Consider the following 17,780-nt stretch of genomic DNA (forward strand, 5'->3'; position numbering starts at 1 on the left):
TCTATCTTCACGAAATCTACTTTGTTTAGCTTCCACATATCAGTGGCAACATGTGGGTTAGAACATTTGCCTTTCTGTGATTGACTTACTTCACTTAATATAAAGGCCTCTTGTTCCATCCATGCTGTTGCAAATGACAAGATTTCATTCTATTTTATGGTTGAATAATATTCCATTGTGTATATGTACCACATTCTCTTAATCTGTTCATCCACTGACGGGCAGTTAAATTGAATCCGTATTTTGGTTATTGGGAATAGTACTGCAATAAATAAGGGAGTGCAGCTATATGTTCAATATTCTGATTTCCTGTATTTTGGATATATATTCAATAGTAAGATTAATAATATGGTAGTTCTACCTTAGGTTTTTGAGCAAACTCCATAGAGTTGTCCTTAGTGGCTCTACTAATTTATATTTCTACCAATAGTGCAGGAGGGTTCCCCTTTCTCTACATCCTCACCAGCACCTGTTATTGTCTGTCTTTTAATACAGCCCATTTTAAATTGGGTGAGATGATAGCTCATTGTAGTTTTGACTTGCATTTATCCGATAATTAGTGATGTTGAGCATTATTTCATGTACCTATTTGCCATCTTTATGTTTTCTTATGAGAAATGTGTATTCAGATATTCTGCCTAGTTTTCAATTGGATTATTAGTTTTTGTTTTTCTAATTTTGTTTTAGTTATTGAATTATTTGAGCTCCTTATACATTCTGGTTATTAATCCCTGGACAGATGAATGGTTTGCAAATATTTCCTCCCATTCTGTGGGTTATCTCTTCACTTTGCTGATTGTTTACTGTACAGGGGCTTTTTGGCTTGATATAATTCCATTTGTCTATTTTTTTTGCTTCAGTTGCCTGTAATGTTGAGGTTTTACAAACAAACAAAGAAAAATTTGCCCAGACCAATGTCCTATAGTGTTTCCTAAATAATTTCTTTTTTACTTTTATATTTTTAAGTTTTAGATTTAAGTCTATAATTTATTCTTATTGGATTTTTGTGTATGGTGAGAGATAGGGGTATAGATTTTTTTCTGCATATAATTATCCAGTTTTTCCAGCAATAGTTATTTAAAAGATTTTCTTTTTCCCAATGTATGTGTTGTCTTTGTCAAAGTTGAGTTGGCTGTAAATGTGTGGATATTTATCTGGGTTCTATTCTATTCCATTCGTCTATGTGTCTGCTTTTATCCCAGTACTATGCTGTTTTGATTGCTATAGCTTTGTAGTAAATTTTGAAGTCAGATGGTGTGATAATTCTAGCTTTGTTCTTTTTTGTTCATGGTTACTTTAGTTATTTGGGTATCTTTTGTTGTTCTGCATATATTTTAGATTATTTTTTTCTATTTCTGTGAAGAATGTCACTGTTTTAATGGGGATTGTGCTGAATCTATAAACTACTTTGGTAGTATTGTCATTTTAACAACATTAATTATTCCAATCCACATGTATGAAATATCTTTACATTATATGTGTGTTTTCTTGTACTTTTTTCATAAGAATTTCATAGTTTTTCTTATACAGATCTTTCTATTATTTGGCTTGATTGCTTTGAGGTGTTTTATATAGTTGTAGCCATAGTAAATGAGGTTGCTTTCTTGTTTTTTCAGATTATTTGTTGATTTCTGTAGTTTATTTTATATCCTGAAACTTTACTGAATGTTTTTGTCAGTTTTAACATTGTTTTTATTCAGTATTTTTTCTAGGTGTGAAATTATGTTATCTACAAACAAGGCTAATTTGACTTTTTCTTTCTAATTTTTATGCTTTTTATTTGTTTATTTTCCCTACTTGTTCTGGAGAGGACTCCCCATGTCATGTTGAATAAAAGTGGTGAAAGTAAGCATTCTTATCCTATTCCAGTACTTAAAGAAAAAGCCTTTCTCAAAAGAAAAGATTATTTTTTCTCATTCAGCAAAGTGTTAACTGTGGGTTTGTCATACACAGCCTTCAAAATTTTGAGGTGTATTCTCTCTGTACCCATTTTAATGAGAGTTTTTATCATGAAGTGTTGTTCAATTTTATCAAGTGCTTTTTTGGCATCTATTGAAATAATGATATGGTTTTTGTTCTTGATTCTGCTAATGTGATGTATCATGTTTGTTGATTTGCATGTGTTGAACCATCTTTGCATCCCTGGGATGAATTTCGCTTGATCATGTTAATGTGTTGTTGAATTTGGTTTGCTAGTATTTTGTTGATGATCTTTGCATCTCTGCTCATCAGTGATATTGATCTGTAGTGTTCTTATTGCTTTCTTGTCATGTTTTTGTCTGGTTTTAGTATCAGGGTAATGCTGACCTCATATAATGAGTTTGGAATATTACCTTCCTTCCAAATTTTTGGAGAGTTTGGGTAGAACTGATATTGGTTCTTTAAATTTTGGTAGAGTTAGCAGTGAAGTCATTGATCCTGAGCTTAATTTTGGTGGAAGACTTTGTACTATCTCTTTGATCGCCATACTGATTATTGGTTTGTTACTATTATTTTTTTTATTTCTTCATGGTTCAATCTTGGTAAGTTGTATATGTTCAAGAATTTATTCATTTCTTCCAAGTTTTCCAATTTGTTGGCATGTAGTTGTTCACCATAGTCTCTAAAAATTCTTTGTGCTTCTGGGTTCTCAGTTGTTGTGTCTCCTTTTCCATTTCTGATTTTATTTAATTAGGCATTTCTATTTTTTTTTTCTTAGACAAAGGATTTGTCAATTTTGATTAGCTTTTCAAAAACCCAACTTTTTCTATCAATGATCTTATGTATTTTTCTAGTATAAATTTCATTTATTTCCCTTTTTCATTTCTTATTTTATTTATTTGCCTCTTCTTCCTTTATTCTTAAACTGGCTAAAGGTTTGTTAATATGTTTTCAAACATCCAACTTTTCCTTTTGTTGATCTTATGTATTTTTTAGTCTCAATTTTATTCATATCTGCTGTGATTTTTATTATTTAATTTGTTAATTTGGGCTTTGGTTTATTTTTGCTTTTCTAGTTTGTTGAGGTACATTGTTAGGTTATTTGAAGTCTTTATACTCTTAATTTAGGCATTTATTACTATAAACATCCTTCTTGATACAGATGTTATTGTGTATCAGAAGTTTTGGTTTGTTGTATTTTTGTTTTGTTTTGTTTTTTAAATTTCCTTCTTTTTTTTTTTTTTTAATTGACCCATTAGCTGTCTAGTAGGGTGTTTAATTTCTATGTGTTTGTGTATTTTCCAAGGTTCCTCTTGTTTTCAACTTGTGGTTTTTATTCCATTGTGGTCAGAAAAGTTACTTGATAAGATTTTTATTTTTTAATTTATTCAGACTTTTTTGTTGCTTAAGATATGACCTATTCTGAAGAATGTTCCATGCACTGAAGAAAAGAATGTATATTCTGCAGCAGTTGGGTGAAATGTTTTGTTAATGTCATTTAGGGCCTATTAGATCTAGTGCATAGTTTAACTGTGCTCTTTCTTTGTTGACTTTCTGTCGGATTATATGGTCATTACCGATACTAGGGTGTTTAAATTCCACTGCTGTTATTTTATTTTAGTCTTATGTATATTTTTAGCTCTCCTAATGTGTGCTTTATATACTTATAGGAAACTCTGTTGTTGGGCATAAAAATATTGATAATTGTTATATTTTCTTGCTGAATTGACCCCTTTATCATTTTATATTGATTTCCTATGTCTTTTTAAATCTTAGATTTTTAATCTATTTTGTCTGATATAGGTATAGCTACTCCTGCTCTTTTGTTTTCCGGTTGCATCGAGTATATTTTTCCACCCCTTCACTTTCAGTCTATGTGTGTCTTTCTAGGTTAAGTGGATTTTTTGAAGGCAACATATAGTTGGGTCTTACTTTTTTATTCATTCAGCCAGTGTATACATTATAATTGAGGAAGTGAGACCATTTACATTCAGTGTTATTATTGATAAATAAGTGCACACTACTGCCATTTTGTAGCGTGTTTTCTGGTTGGTTTCAGTCTCTTCCTCTCTTCTTACTTTCTTTGTGATTAAGTGATTTTCTTTGGTAGTGTGTTTTAATTTGTTACTTTTCATTTCCATGAATTTATCTCAAGTTATGAGGCTTACAAAAATCGTCTCATAGGTATAACAAGTTGTGCTAAAGAGATGACAACTTACCTTGGATAACAAACATAAGAACAGAAACAAACAAAGGCAAAAAAGACATAAAAAATTTTACACTTTAACTCCACTCACCCACATGTTTACTTTTAGTTGTCTTAGTTTACTTTTTGTTTTTTGTTTGTTTTTGAGATGGAGTCTTACTCTGTCGCCCAGGCTCGAGTGCACTGGCGCGATCTCGGCTCACTGCAACCTCTGCCTCCTGGGTTCAAGCGATTCTCTTGCTTCAGCCACCCAAGCAGCTGGGATTACAGGCATCCGCCACCACGCCCGACTAATTTTTGTGTTTTTAGTAGAGACAGGGTTTCACTATGTTGGCCAGCCTGGTCTCGAATTCCTCCGTTTACAGATTTTTTATGCTATCTCTTAAAAAGTTGCTATAGCTATTATTGTTTTTGATAGACTTTACTTTTGGGCTTCATATAAGGCTGAGAGAATTGCATACCAAAATTAAAGTGACAGAATATTCTGAGTTTGTCCTTGTACTTAATTTTACCAGTGGGATTTATGCCTTGAAAGCTTTTTTTTTTTTTTTTTTTTTTTTTTTTTTTTTTTTTTTTTTGGCATATTTGTATGCTTTTACTTTCAGATTGAAGAACTTCCTTTATCATTTCTTGTAAGATGAATCTGGTTGTGGTAAATTTCCTCCCTTTTTGTTTCTTTGGGAAATAGTTTATCTCTCCATGTTTTAAGTATGACTTTGCCTAATACAATATTTTTTAGTTGCAATTTTTTTCTCTTTGAACACATTGAAAATGCCATTGAGAAGTTTGTTGCCAGAGAAATCGAAGCTCCTTTTATGTCTTTTATGCTATTTGCTTCTTTTTTTTTTTTTTTTTAATTATACTTTAAGTTCTGGGTTACATGTGTGGAACATGTAGTTTTGTTACTTATGTATACATACGCCATAGTGGTTTGCTACACCCATCGACCCATCACCAACATTAGGTATTTCTTTTGATGGTAACCCTCCCCTACGCCCCCCACCCCGCGACAGGCCCCAATGTGTGATGTTCCCCTCTCTGTGTCCATGTGTTCTCATTGTTCAACTCACACTTATGATTGAGAACATGCAGTGGTTGGTTTTCTGATCTTATGATAGTTCATTGAGAATGATGGTTTTCAGCTTCACCCATGTCCTTGTAAAGGACATGAACTCATCCTTTTTGCTTCTTTTCTCTTGCTACTTTTAGGATCCTCTCTTTTTCATTGATCTTTGGGAGTTTGATTATTATATGCCTTGGAGGTAGTCTTATTGGGATTGAATCTGACTAGTATTCCCAGATCTTTCTATACCTGAATATTTCTCAAGCTTTGGAAAGTTTTTCATTATTTATTTAACTACAATTTCTACTCCTTGATCTTGCTCGGGTCACTTTTGAATACCAATAATTCTTCAATTTGGTCTTTTGAGGTAATTTTCTGTGTCATATAGGTGGTCTTTGTTCCTTTTCATGTTATTTCATTTGTTTGTTTTCCTCTGACTGTGTATTTCCTTTTTTTTTTTTTTTTTTTTTTTTTCAGAGTCTCACTCTGTCACCCAGGCTGGAGTGCAGTGGTGCGATCTTGGCTCACTGCAACCTCCACCTCCCAGGCTCAAGCTCTCCTGCCTCAGCTTCCTGAGTAGCTGGGACTACGGGCATCTGCCACCACATCTAGCTAATTTTTGTATTTTTAGTAGAGACAGGGATTCACCATGTTGGCCAGGATGATCTTCATCTCTTGACTTCATGGTCCACCCGCCTTGGCCTCCCAAAGTGCTGGGTTTACAGGCGTGAGCCATCATGCCTGGCCCTGACTGCGTATTTTCAAATAGTCTTTTCGCTCACTGATTCTTTTATCTGCTTGGTCCATTTTGCTGTTGAGACCCTCTAATGAATTACTCAGTTCAGGAAATGTATTTCTCTATTCCATGATTTCTGTTTGACTTTTTATTATTTTAATATCTTTGTTAAATTTCTCTAATAAATTTCAGAATTGCTTTTCTGTGTTGTCTTGGAGATCACTGGGTTTCCTGAAAACTGCTATTTTGAATTCTTGGCCAGAGAGCTCACAAATCAGCATCTTGTTTGGGTCAGTCACTCAATTTTTGTTCTGTGTTTTTAAAGAGGTCATGGTTTCCTGTTTGCTGTTGTTTCTCATAAGTAAATGTCTGTGAATTGCATTGGAGGATTGATTATTAATTCTAGTTTTATCTGTCCAATTTGTTTCATTTATAGTTAAATATATTTGCTCCTTGATTCTTTGCTGCTAGATCATTGCTTTATTTTTAGCTCTTAATTATGCCTGAAGCCCCTATTTGCATTGCCGTTGTAAATATTGAGAGCTCTGGCTGTCCTGAATGGGGTTGGTCCCAAAGGGTTTATCCCAACACTGTGTGAAGGTGACAAAACATGTTCCAGACAATTAAAAAAAACACAATGATGGCTTCAACAAATTATTTTGTTGTTGTTGTTGTTGTTGGAAATTACACAAATTACACAATGAAAGGGTAAATAGATTTGGGAAGAGTTAGTAAATGTAGGCTCCCTTAAGATGTATTTGATCAAAATAGAGCATTAAAAAAACTAAAATAATGGAAGAAGAGATTGGTGAATAGAAGGGACTAGGAAGGGGAGGGGAAGTATGAAGAGGTGACCATCAAATGTTACAAAGTTTCAGTTAGACAGAAGAAATAGGTTTTGAGATCTATAGCGTAACACGTTGACTATTGTTAATAAAAATATATGTCTCAAAATTGCTAACAGAACATATTTCTAATACATTTCAAATATCCTCACCATAAAAATAAGTATTTGAAGTGGTAGATATGTTAATTAGCTTGAATTAATCATTCTTCATTATATACGTATATAATAACATTCAGTTTTACCTCATAAATATATACAATTATAATTCTTCAAATTACAATAAAATACACATCAATTAAAAATGATTTTAAAATTGCGGTATATTTACACAATGGAGTTGTATAAAGTTTGAAGGAATGGACTAGCCAAAATATGAATAAATCTCTGAAATATCACATTGAACAAAAGAAGCCAGACTTAAAGACACACATATGATTCCATTTATATTAAGCATAAAACAAGCAAAGCTTACCTGTACTAACAGATCAGGGCAATGATGCCTTTGTCTAAGCAAGGGCTGATGTGATAGATGAGAGTCTGAGAGGCTTTTTTGGTATGAAAAATTTATTATTTCTTTATCTACAGTCTGACTATATGGTGTATATAGTTTTTGAAAATTCTGAGTTATATGCTTACAATATATATATTTTTTCTGTATTCATGTAATTTAATAAAATAAAAAATAAACACTTTGGCAACTAAATAATCTGAAGGACATAATGACAGAATAATTGAATAGATTAATATTTCCAAAGTTCACTACATGTTATATGTTTAAATTTGTAGTGAATTGGTAAATATTTGATCTGGAGCATTCATTGACCAGAGATTTTGAAGTACTGATTAGAAGCCACTCCTAACAAAAGTCAGACTTTTTAATCTTATCTCACATTTGGACTGTTCATCTTAGGTTTATAACCAAAGGCTCTTGCCATAGTGATTCAGTTATGTCAATATAGGGAAAACACTGATCTACAGAATAAATCTATTTTCTGATATAGTATCCCTAAAACTATTTCTAATATTGAAAATTACAACGTTGAATTATTTGCTGTTATCAGTGGTCGAATGTATTTAGCTGATTCATATTTCACTTGAAAAGTTGCCCTACTTTGCTGTAAACTTAATGATTCATCACAGAAAAATATTTATATTATTTTTAAGTATATAGATAGTTAAATAATGAACTCAAACTTTTATTCATAAATTATATCTTCAGTAAAACCACATTCACTTTTCTTGGAACTAAACAATTGGTAAAATACTATATTTGTATTGGACTCCTTTTAAAACTAGTAAGATATACGAAAGAGCACATGTAATAGTTTTGAGAAAAGTTTTTGGTTGAGAGAAACTTTCTTTTTTCTTTTTTTTTTTTTTTTTTTTTTTTTTTTTTTTGCCTCATAGAGATAAACAAAATGTAAGAAGTAATTTGGCAGCTATTACATGGGGAAAATAATTCTAAAATATTCTCACCACTCACAGGCTCTTATAAGTTGATGGTCTTTATTCTAAGTACCATGATTGTAAAGAAATGCACCAGCTTATTTCATTTCCCTGATGGTTGGGAAAGCAGCAGAATTATGTGCAAGTGCACTATTTACATGTTTCTGCTGGGAATTCTTGACTTTTAGGTGTGAGACATACTAATTCATCTATTCTTATCTACATGCTTGAAATTCAAATGCTGTTTTACTTTGCATAGACAATAGAAATTGGAGTAGAGTTTTAGGTTACTTTCAAAAGCTGATTCAATGTAATGTGAAAAATTAAACAAATGCAAGTAAATAACATATCTGAAAGTTATTTTTATTAAAACAGAAAAAAAATCAATTTATGTTTTCTATTTTATTAAAAGAGAATATTCATTTGAATTTAAGAAATCTCCCTTAAACGTAAGTAGCAACATGAAGTGTGTCAGAGTGCATACCACAACAATATAGAATGCTAATAACTAATACCATACAAAAAGAAGAAAGGAATTTGAATATTTCATTAGGTCAAGATAACCTGTTTGTAAATGACTTTCTATTGTGTATGTTTCCTATTTTCACCGAGTATAAAATTCAATCAGTAGATAGGATTAGCACAGAATGATAAGCCATTTTTATATTTGATTATATTTGATTCATTTTGTTCTGTAATGGGCAAGTCCTGCAAAACACACCTGTTACAGCCGGCAAATAAAAGTGTCAGGGAATTTTAAAATAGAAGTATTTATCTTTTCATGTCTTGCAACCTGAGAAAATTCCTCACTCTAATAACAATATTTGTTGAAATCCATTTATTCTCTACCTTTACATTTTCAGAAAATAAATTGATATTGTTTAATAAGAAATATTGGCGACATATACATAATAATTACAATAAAAGATAGTATAGAATAAATATATATATAAATATAGAGGCAGAAAAAAATTAAACACACAAAAACCTCACAATTGTAGTAACCACATAAAAACCAATTTATGTGTTACACTTAATTAGACAAAGATCGCAATTTTGTTGGACGTTACTTAACCAATGTCTACCCAGATGTGGATCAAGGATTCAAACTTAATGAGAAAGCTGGAAATACAAATTTGCATGCATATTTTAATGACTAAAACCAAAAGACTTATGCAAACAGTTACCAAAATTGCCGGAAAAAATGAATAACTACTACATATGTAAAAATACATTATCTTTTCCAAATAACTTTCCGAGTTATCCCCAGTTTTTCTGCATAAATAAAAAACTTCATTACTTAAGTTATAATTATGAAATATAGCAATATTCCTGCAATTAATAATCCTAAGGAAAAATAAAGAGATTGGTCTATATAAATAACAGATATTTTACAAATGTTTTGGCATGGCATTTTTACTCTTTGGAAAAAATGTATTACCACTTGGTGTATAGAATATCTAAGGTGTATTGTATGCTGTCAACATATGTTTTTATCAGCATCATGTCCTATTAAATGTAGAGACATTTATTTGATGATCTGAGAATGACAGTTGGCGGCCATCTTGTATTGGCAGTCATCTAGGTGTAACTGTTACAGAACACTATCTATTTTGACACTTCATCTGAAAATAGATAAACTTTCTAATGTTACAAAGTCAAAAAAATTGAATACTGCAGTATTGCAAAGATTGGGTTAGCTAGATTTACAAACTGTTTTGCAAGAAAAAATACATTTTTTTATTTTATGTAGATTATTAATTTTCTTTATCAAAAATAGTTTTTCTCTCAGATGATATTTGACCATCAGTTTATGGAAAGAGGACATTTTCCAGGGAAATAAGTATATCCAAATAAAATGTTTCAATTTTAACTAAGATAATACTTTACATGTTGTAATCTTTAATAAAATCTACTGTCTGTTTGCATAGTGTTCATTCTCCTTCTTTGCCAGTAAAGTATTCCAGATTTTTTGGAAGTAAAACCTACATTTAATTTTTATTATTGCACAAAGTATGGGATTGAGCTTATATTGATATCCAGAATTGCTCTCTGATTAATGCACGGCAATCGCAATAATCTATTTCCCTGTCTACGAAGATCTGTTCAAGATACATAAAAATTCAGGCCAATGAGACCCAGAAATTTATTTTGTTAGGGGTATTTGGGGAAGACGCAAGATTTCTTTTCTTCACAATAGCTACATGTAGTGCTATTATCTTTTCTTCTTAAATGGAAAAGAAGAACATACTTATAAAAGTATTAGAGAGCTTTCTTGCATTTGTAAGAATTGTAAGATATTCAAGATAGAAAAATGTTTCTTTGGCTATGTCAGCGAGTTGTTGAATCACACCAGCTTCAAGTTTACCTTGCCTCTAGAGTTTCAATTACATTAGATGATAAATGTCCTTCACTGTTAAGTCAATTTGAGATGGTCTGTCACTCAGGACAGGCTAGGTAATCCTGCAGTAGTAAAGAATTCTCCAAATCTGTGAGTTATAGCATGAGTTATAGCATTAACTTCTTCCTAATTTGTTCCTTGCAAGTTTGCTATGGGTTTTGCTATGTTTTCTTCCAGAACTCAGGCTGACAGCAACCCCTAAAGGCAAAAGTGATCATGAAGGCAGAAGGAAAAGAAACCCACAAGGAATGCACACACTAAGTCTTAAAGTTTCAGCTAGAAACATGATATAGGACACACCTGCTAGGATTCCATTGGCCAAAACAAATAACTCATAGTTAATTCAAGGAGGGCTTTTATCCCTGAAAGAAAACCTGAAAATATGTGAGAAGTTCCAGTGACTCTACAGTGCCCTGTTCTAATCACAAGATACTCAGTTTACTTCTCGTCCCAGAGGCAGGACGCTTCACCTCATCCCCAAGAGAAACGGAACAATAGTCACATGAATAACTGAGTCCAGCACGATGAATGAGGCTTGGCTGCCTCCTCATCAAATCCAGATGTAGTTTCTTTTGCTATCAAGACATGATCCAAAAGCAAGTTATTTATGCCAGAAATATTATATACCAAGTGAGAATTTCTCAGCATAACTATAATAAGCACTTCCAGTCAGAGGAAAGAAAACAGGACACACAAAACAAACTCAAGCTGGAGTAGTTCTAAAATTTTGAAGGCCTGAACCTGAAGGTGGGGAATGCTCTTTGAAGATTCCTCAGTTTTTATTTCTGAGATTAGCTCTCTTGTCTACTGTTTTTCATGGACTCAAGCTCCAACCTATGAGTGATCCTTTCTATCCCATTATCCTCCTTAGCTACATAGGAGATGAGAATTGGAGAATATGCCTGGGGGATAGCTCTCTCAGGTTGCTTTCTACCCAACTGGGACTCATACATTTTAAATTTTAAACTTCATTTTTTTTTTTTGTTTTTTTTTTGGCAGTATAACTCATGTAAAAATTAACTGATCTTTTCACAGAGTTCAGTCAGTTTATGTCAATAGCCACACCCACAGTCTTTCCTAAATATGTTTCCCCTATTTGCTTTTTATTCACCCTATTCCTCCCTCCTTTCTCTCATTTCAATTGCACAATTTTATTAGAATTTTACTTGGGCTTTGGTATTCAATGGAGAGTCTTTTCTGGGTGCCACAACTTTTATTGGACATTGTCCCTAATGTCCAAAAAATTAATTTATTAATGATCATGGCAAGGGGCATGAAAGCCAACCACATATGATCCTTGCTATGAGACTGAATTTTAATTGGCCATTGTAACTCAATTCGTTATTTTATTACTGGGAGTTGAGAAGCAGTTACCTCTTTCAACTCTACCTGATTCATAGTCTCTCAATTCTCTTGTATTCATGCTGTCAAACTCAGCAATTATTTCTAAGTTTGAGGTCGTATGTCAGACAAGAAATGGAGGTAGTTCTACAGAAGCACACAATGAAATATTATCTTTGGATGAGGACATTGCAGTTCATTTTGCTCATATCACTTGTCTATTGTGTATTGGTTGTGAAATCTTCTCTATGTGTTCTCACCCCAGGATGGGGGCTCACGATGCAGCCATTATCTTGAGCTATGTATCACCATGACAGAGTGTAATATGTTGCCATACTTTGGCATAAACAGTTACCAGCTAAAGAACTAGCAGTCTCTTTTTCTGACGTCTGAGTCTGTGGGTATACACTATGCTTTCCTAGTTACAGGTAACAGTTTCCCAGCTGTTTCCTCATGGCCCAACATGGATTGTCATCATTCCCATTTCAGCCTCTTCTAAAGGGTACTTGACACCTTCATGATCCACTGAATCCATGCCACAACTGTAGAGTTTTGCTTTTCTTAACACTCTCCCTCCCCTCCTTTCCTGGGTCCAATTTCTATATAAGTTAAAATCAATTTTCAATAATAAACAACCCTAAAATCTTAAAATGATATAAGCAAATATCATTTCTAGCTCACATTACATGCCCACCATGGGTTAACTGGAGTCTCTTCTCAGCATTGACTTCACTCCTGGACTCAGGCTGATGGAAACATCACTATCTTGAATGATTTATTTATAGAGGCAGTGGGAAAGCATACAGATAATCATCACTGGCTTTTATGCGATGTGTGCCTCGCTAATTCGCATTACTTATGATCACATTTTATGGCCAAGGCTAATTTCAAAGGAAACAGAGAAATTGCACTTTAAATTGCCTGGAGGAGAAGATGATTCAGAATATTTGCAAACAGCTAGAATGTCAGCCACAGTTGACTTTTCAGATACAAGAAACTGAAAACATCATAATCTGTATCATCTGTTCATATAATCTCAGATGAGGATATATAAGTTTTTCTCTTGCTATCTGATGTTTTCCAGTCTTCTATACTTGCAGGAAAATGAGATGTATCTGTAGTTGAAGTGACCTTTGATTCATTCAATCCAGGGTACTCATCACTTTTTCCAAACCAAATAGCTGAAAATAAGATAAACTGAGCTTTACTAGAAGGAAATATTGCGATCATTAGAAAGTCATTTAATCTCTTAAAATTTTGGCTACTTCATTGGTCATTCAGTAACTATTATTAGACTTGATGAACTGGATATAAAAGCCTAATTCAAAATTAACAATCATATAATATTGCCTTCTCATGAGTAAAGGTTTTTGATAATCATAATGCTTGTATTTATAACATAGCTATTTTAAAGGATTGGTAGTTGGAATATAAAAGTAAAGGAAAAAAACAAGCTTTTTGTAATAACAGTCTCAGTCTTGATTTACATGATATCAGTATGTTTTTAATTTATCATGACGATATGCTCATTGCACTATACTGTAATTTGTAGATATCTCCAGTACCAGGGAGGGTATTTATCCCCAAGATTGTTATGCAAAACCAGTTTGATTTCTGCTGCTAATTGTTTTGATTGGTCAGTCTTTCCATTATGACTTATCAATGCCTGACTATACCATGTTTAAAATATTATGAATATCACCTTTGTCATTACCAAATTTTGCTCTGTACTTCAATTAATTTTTAACATCATCTGACATAGATGGTTATGGAGTGTCAAACAGGTGTTTTATGTAATGATTTATGATTTGGATCTCAAATGTCTTTATGCCAAGTGCCCTCTACCTGTTCCAATTGGCCTGATGTTTTTCTTTGTTTAGATCAGTGCCATCATTCCAAATATCAGAAAAGAGTTTGACATTTTTTGAGGGAAGAGAACAACATATTTCTTTCCACTGTTATATAAAAGCTATTGAGATGTGCTTTATATAGAAAATACATTACATATCATATTATATCCTGATTGAGTGATGAATGAGATAACAAAATATATGTGTGTCCAGACATTGTCCATGCATTTGATTTGATTTACTTTATTAAGTGTCTCTAAGAATGTCATAGTAATTGTAATCCTATTCACCTTTTCAGTAGGCATAGTGTAAAGATCAATTTTAAAACACAGAAATACTACCTGTATTACCCAGGGTTCTCTAGAGGGACAGAACTAATAGAATATACGTATATATTAAAGGAAGGTTTTTTGTTTGTTTGTTTGCTTACTTGCTTGTTTTTGAGATGGAGGCTTACTCTGTCACCCAGGATGGAGTGCAGTGGCATGATCTCAGATCACTGCAATCTCCACCTCTTAAAGGGAGTTTTTTAAGAAGAATTGACTCACACGATCACAAGGTAAAGTCGCACAAGAGGCTGTCTGCAAGTTGAGGAGCTAGGAAAGCAATGGTGGACCAGTTTGAGTCCAAAAACCTCAAAAGTAGGGAAGTTGACAGTGTAGCCTTCAGTGTGTGGCCAAAGGTCTGAGAGTCCCTGGCAAATCACTGGTATAAATCCAAGAGTCCAAAAGCTGAAGAACTTGGAGTCTAATATTTGAGGGCAGAAAGCACCCAGCACAGGAGAAAGATGGAGGCTGGAAGACTCAGCAAGCCTAGTCCTTCCACATTCCTCTGCCTGCTTTATTCTAGCCATGCAGGGCAGCTGATTAGATGTTGCCCACCCAGATTGAGGGTGAGTCTGTCTCTCCCAGTCCACTGAGTCAAATGGTAATCCCCTTTAGCAACACCCTCACAGACATACCCAGGAACAAAACTGCCAATCAAGTTGACACTCAGTATTAACCATCACACTCACTCACTGTTACTTTAAATTTTTATACAGGTATTTTGAGAGTTTTTTGTTTTGTATTATTCTTTGTCATTCAGATATGAAGAAGAGCATGAATGACTGCCCTGTTGTAGTCCTCATAATAAGATGATAGAATATATATTTATACCCGAACACACAAATTATTTTTCTATTGGTTTCAATTTATTTATTACAAAGGATTGTCTCTCAATATAAATGTGCCTGTTTGTCTCCTATAGTCTGTATTTATTTGAATTCAATTCACTCAAAGATTCAGTTTAATCTGAAAAACATTAAAGTATTTGATTCAATATCATAAAATCAAAATAAAAGATGACTTAGATAAAATTTTTGTTTGCTTTTCTCATACTGACACATGTCATAGTGAAGAGAGATCAGTAAATAATACAATATATTCAGAGAATTTTTACTTGCTACTCTATTGTCAATTTTATAAAAATATATGTGATGACTTCACTAAATTGTGTATACTTTATGTTACCATTTGGATCATTTTGATAAAAATAGTTATTCACGTCAAACACAAACTCTCAGAAGCCATGACAAGGGTTATCAATACTGAGTACATTCATACCTTTTACAGTAACCTCATAATGGCCACATAGACTTTGTTAAAATCCTCTAATGTCATATACCCAGTAGTTTGTGTATTACCTCTTCCATGTCTATATAAATTTAATTTTTAAGCAATATTATCTTATAATGACAAACTAACAAGTAGTTAAAGTACGAAGTATGTATTCATTTTCAAAGAAATGTACTATTTTTCAAACTTCATTTTTCTCCTAAAGCATACAAGTGAACTCTTCACGTATGTGCAGAGTTAATCTGTGATTTATATGAACTGCCTTGTCAATTATTGCACTGAAAAATAAAGACAGCAATATATAGAATTTTGACCTAAAGTTTTGGACGTGTGACTGAACTTTTGGATTTTAGACCACTAGAAATTAATTCAAAGTCAAGATATATTATGTGAAATATTTTCTATTTGATTATCAGATCTCTCAAAAGAGATATTTAAAGTGCAGAGCAAATATTTTAAGAATACCAAGTGAAATTGATACATAATACAAAGTTGTCATTCATGCTCTTCAGGAAATATTGCTGGTTCTCATTCTTACAGACACATAAGAAAGTCGGCCTTCCAGCACACTTGAAGTTAGGTATGGCCTTGTGACTTGTTTTGATAAAGGAAGCTTGAGAAAAAACTATACGTATCACTGTCTAGAGGAAGGCTTTATAAAACTGGCAGGCACTATATGCTCAGTTTACTTCCTCTGCCAAAGCAACTGATGATATTCTAGATGTTGAAAACTGACTGTTTGTGTTACTGAGATAGGAAAAAGGCAAGCAGAGTCACCCAGCCGACCCTAGGTAGATTATAACGTGAGTTGAAACCTAGAAATTTTTAGTTGTGGTTGAAATCAGAAAACCCTTTGGTTATGTTTGTTACTTTGGCAAAACTAGTCTATACTGAATTATGTATAAGAAGATTAAGCTTTCTCTTTCACGGTGAGTAAAACAGATTTGTGATTATAATTTATTTATTCAGTAAAACACTAGCATGAAAATTTAAGTTTGATTTTCTATAAAAAATCATGGTAAATATTTACTGTATTTTCCAACTGCATAATATAATGAGGTTAATGAAACTATAATGAACCCCTTATAATGGATCAAGTATAAAGGACATTTTAGGCATTATGCCATTTATTCTTTAAAGTAATCCTTAAAAGTGTTAATGTTATGATTTTTTTTTTTTTTTTTTACTTAAGTAACACGTGTTAAGTGACTTGTACAATAGATACATTATGTAATAAAGCCAGGATTTGAGGTCATACAAAAGTAGGTGGTTCTGGTTGGGCATGGTGGCTCACGCCTGTAATCCCAGCACTTTGGTAGGCTGAGGTGGTCAGATCACTTGAGGCCAGGAGTTAGAGAACAGCCTGGGCCACATGGTGAAATCCCGTCTCTACTAAAAATACGAAAATTAGCCGGGCGTGGTGGTGCTGTCTGTAGTCCCAGCTACTAGGGAGGGCAAGGATCAAGAAACGCTTGAACCAGGAGGCAGAAGTTGTTGCAGTGAGCTGTGATTGTGCCACGGCACTCCAGCCTGGGTGACAGAGCAAGAGACTGTCTCAAAATAAATAAATAAATAAAGTACATGGTTCTCACACCATGTGGACCTCTTTAATAAAGTGCTATTATTACATGCTTTTTATATCTCTTATTATATCTGCATGCATTAAGTAGTGGCATGTTCTGATCCAGAGGTTACAATTAATGCCTCCTGATAAAAGTAAATATATGTAGGCAATGCACAAAGACACATGATGTAATAGTATGTATTACAGGGCTGGGTACAGTGGCTCACACCTGTAATGCCAGCACTTTGGGCAGCCGTGTTGGGTGGATAGCTTGAGTCAAGGAGTTCAAGACCAGGGAAACATAGTGAGTCCCCTAGCCTTTACAGAAATAATAATAATAATAAATAGCCAGATGTAGTAGTGCTTACCTGTAGTCCTAGCTATTTGGAAGGCTAAGGTGTGAATATCCCTTGAGCCCAGGAGATGGAGGTTACAGTGAGCTGCACTCCAGCTTATGAAATGCAGCGAGACCCTGTCTCAAACAAACAACCCAATATGTATTAAACAACATGTATTACACATTTTACCTAGAGCGAGTTTAACTCCATACAAGACGCCTTCAGTCACAGTTAATGTTTGCTGTCGACTTTTTATCAAGGCTGTGAGTTACTTTTAAGGATCATAATCTAGGCTGTAATACTAATTTTAACAATAACATGTCTGTATCTCTTCTAAAAATCAATTTGTTCATTATCATTATGTAATTCAATATTTATATGCATTTACAAATGGAAACTTTGTGAAGTGTAGCCACATGACTCAACAATTATTAAATCTGTTTGTAAAATAT

At 33.2% G+C, this 17,780-nt stretch overlaps 1 protein-coding gene across 5 annotated transcripts in view; it reads left to right on the plus strand.

Moving 5' to 3' along the window:
* The window catches only part of BRINP3 (BMP/retinoic acid inducible neural specific 3), a 396,225-nt gene that overhangs the window by 258,145 nt on the left and 120,300 nt on the right, over positions 1-17,780 (plus strand). The gene's annotated exons all lie outside the window — the stretch shown is intronic.

Source organism: Macaca thibetana, chromosome 1 (genome assembly GCF_024542745.1).
Source record: "Macaca thibetana thibetana isolate TM-01 chromosome 1, ASM2454274v1, whole genome shotgun sequence".
NCBI classification, from domain to species: domain Eukaryota; kingdom Metazoa; phylum Chordata; class Mammalia; order Primates; family Cercopithecidae; genus Macaca; species Macaca thibetana.